The sequence below is a fragment of the Monodon monoceros genome, unplaced genomic scaffold (assembly GCF_005190385.1).
Source record: "Monodon monoceros isolate NGI ecotype Baffin Bay Population unplaced genomic scaffold, NGI_Narwhal_1 Super_Scaffold_2, whole genome shotgun sequence".
Classification (NCBI taxonomy): domain Eukaryota; kingdom Metazoa; phylum Chordata; class Mammalia; order Artiodactyla; family Monodontidae; genus Monodon; species Monodon monoceros.
This window is the reverse complement of record NW_021703776.1, coordinates 91,061,627-91,065,289: the sequence shown is the minus strand read 5'-3', so window position 1 is coordinate 91,065,289 and position 3,663 is coordinate 91,061,627.

The window sequence follows — 3,663 nt, the reverse complement described above, 5'->3', positions numbered from 1 at the left end:
GCAGCTACTACACATGAATCAGTGCAAGACCTGAGCCGAGGGACATCCAGACAAGTATGCCATGGACCTTGCCCCAAGATGCTGCCAACCCAGTTGTGGGGACAGGGTGCCAATACAGAAAAGGAGAGTCAGCCATCTAGACTGGAGTATGCCGAGTCCAACAGAGTGTGTGTGACAGGCAGGAGAACGAGAAGATAAAAAATCAGTTAGATTGGTCACAGGGAGGTCTTCATGACAATAAAAACCACCTTTCATGGAACTCTACTATCTGCCAGCCCTCTGTACAAACTCTCTCTCTAATCTAATCCCACCCCAGGGGCTGTAGGGAGGACTGTACGAAATAAGTTACACCAAGTTCTTGGTGCTGTGCTTGACACAAGGGAGCATGCTATAAATGATAGCTATTATTCATCGAACAAATATTTTTGCAGTACCTACCATGTGTCAGGCAGTGTGCTCATTGCTGGAGATATAACATCAACCAAGATGGTCTCTGCCCCCACTGAGCTTAACAGTTTAGAGATGCATTCTCCAATATGGTAGCCACTAGCCATATGTTGGCTATTAAAATCAATTAAAATGAAAAATTCAGTTCCTCAGTCATACCAGCCACATTTAATGCACTCCAGAGCCACAAATGGTTACATTCCCAGCAGTGCATAAAATTCTATTAGATAGTGCTGGAAAGGGGACGAGAGATTATACCTGTATGGTAAAGGTCATGATAGAGACTTATAGGTACAAGGGAAGAATATTATTATTATTACTATTCTCATTATAATCAAGATGCAGAAACTGAAGATCAGAGAGGTTAAATAATTTGATCAAGTTCACACAGCTACTAAGTGGAAGAGCTGGGATCCGAATCAGGTCTGTCTTAACCTCATGCTGCCTCAGGCCATTTTGTGGAGGAAATGAGTCAGGCACAGGTGGAATCTGGTTAAAGAGAGAAGATGGAGGAGGCATCCTCGGTGGGAAAGCAGCAGCTTGGACAAAGGCACAAAGGCACAGCTGGGCAAGGTTGGGAGCGGACCACGAGTAAACCAGTCTGGCTGGAGAGGCAGGGACCTGCTGAACTCATGTGCTTAGAAAGGTAAGTCGGAGCCTGCCTGCCTTGATTCAGAGCCAAGGAGCTAGGAAACTCAGCCCTATGTGCACAGGTTGACTCCTTGAAGGTTGTTAGCAGGAGCCTGGCATAGTCAAAACTGTATGTTTTGAAGGTAGAAGTGCTCAGGGTGAACTGGGCTGAGGACCAGTAAAGGATGGCAGGGGGATAGAAAAAAGGGAATGAATGAATGGTACGAAGCAAAGAACACCAGAGTGGGAGCCAAGAGCTTAACCCTAAGATTGACTGATTGATTGATTTTTGTTTTCTCCCTTTAAAAAAAAAATTTTTATTGGAGTATAGTTGCTTTACGATGTTGTGTTAGTTTCTACTGTACGGCAAAGTGAATCAGCTATACGTATACATATATCTCCTCGTTTTTCATTTCCTTCCCATTTAGGTCACCGCAGAGCATTGAGTAGAGTTCCTACTGTGCTATACAGTAGGTTCTCATTCGTTTTCTATTTTATACATAGTATCAATAGTGTATATATGTCAATCCCAATCTCCCAATTCATCCCACCCCACCCCTTCCCCCTTGGTATCCATATGTTTGCTCTCTACGTCTGTGTCTCTATTTCTGCTTTGTAAATAAGATTGTCTATACCAATTTTTTCAGATTCCACGTATATGCATTAATATACGATATTTGTTTTTCCTCTTTCTTACTTCACTCTGTATGACAGTCTCTAAGTCCATCCACATCTCTACAAATGACCCAATTTCGTTCCTTTTTATGGCTGAGTAATATTCCATTGTATATACGTACCGCATCTTCTTTATCCATTCCTCTGTCAATGGACATTTAGGTTGCTTCTGTGTCTTGGCTATCGTAAATAGCGCTGCAATGAACACTGGGGTGCATATATCTTTTGGGACTATGGTTTTCTCCAGGTATATGCCCAGGAGTGGGATTGCTGGATCATATGGTAGTTCTATTTTTAGTTTTTTAAGGAATCTCCATACTGAACTCTAAGATTTAATACTGTGTTAACACTGGGCAATATACTTCATTTCCCTGGGCCTCATCTTTTCAATTCTAAAAGGGCATGGCTGGTCCACATGATCTCTGAGACCCTCCTTTAGCAATGGTAATCTAGGATTCTGCAAATGTGAGTGACATTAGGCTAAGAGAAGCCGTGTAAAGTGTAGCACTGAATATAGGGCCTAGGAAGACGGCAGAGTCAAAGGTCATCCTGAGACAAAGGGGGAATGATGTGCTACTAACAAAACTAGGTAAGTGTGTGAAAGGGCTTGTCTTTGGGGTTTTTTTTGGGGGGGGGGGTGACAGGGTATGGAGGTTGGAAAGGATAAGAGGTAGTGGGAAGATAATGGGCTTGTTCATTATTTTATATTCCCCAAATACAGATTTCAAACTTTTGACCTATGACCCACAGCAGGAAATACAACTTGTATCCTGGTCCAGCACAGTTGTTCAGTATATATAACTGAAACAAAAGGTTTATGAAATAAACAGGTACTCTTACTAAGGGCAATGGGTCTAATCTTTTCTATTCTAGTACACTTCATTTTAAAAAAAAGCTGCTTGCCATCCACTGACTATCTTTTATGATCAATCTATGTGTCACTGACTAAGAGGAGGCTCCAGTCTTCTTAAGTTGGGGGCGATGGCAGGGCATCCCATCACAGAATCCAAGAAGAAGCTGCAGCAGTGAACTGGCGAGGCTTCGGGCTGGGGAGAGTCTGGAGCGTGTTTAGTTGAAGCCCCGTTCGGAGAGAGCGTTGAGGCAGGTGGAGGGAACCACCCGTCCAGGTTATGGGGGTTGCGGGGGTGCCCTCAGGACACCGTAGGCGTGAGGACCGGGCGGAAACCTGATTCCCGCAGGAATCCAGCGACCACCCGGGGGCTGCATTTCTTAAGCGTGCTCGGAATGGCTTCTGCATCTCTGACCTCATTTGGATTTCAAAAGCTCCTCCGCTTACTCATCCTCCCCCCAAGGACGGCGTGCGCCCACTCCTCCATTCATTCATCGCACACCGATCTCAGGGAGCGCCAACCAGGTGCGAGAAGGGCGAGCCGCTGCCGGCCGGGGCTCCCCTTCTGGTCTGTTCCCCCTCCCGCCCAGCTCGCGCGCACACACAAAGTTCTGGCTGCTACCCCTGCGGACCGGCTCCCCTTTGCCAATCAGAGCTGAAGCGTGTGCACACCGGACCGCGCCGAGCCTCCCTGGCCTCGCCGAGCCTCCCTGGCCTCGCCCGCTCCTGCCCTAGGCTCGGCCTTCCCCGCCTCGCATCCGTGCCATCGGCGCTCGATTGCGCGCGGAATCCGCTCTCCGGGCTCGCTCGCTCGCTCGCTCGCGCTCGGCCGCCGCTCCCGCCCCCGTCCCCCGCCCCTCCCCCGGCTCCTCCCGCCCCTCCTCCGCCTCCCGTGCAACTTTTGCCGAACCCCCCACACACAGCCATGCTGAGCTGAGCCCCGGCCGGGGACTGGCCGCGCGCTGCCCGCCCCGGCTCCCGCCCCACCGCGGACCCGCTCGGGGGCCGCGGCCGCTCGGCCCTCGGCCTCGGCCGCTGCGCCCGTCGCCCGGCTGCCCCGG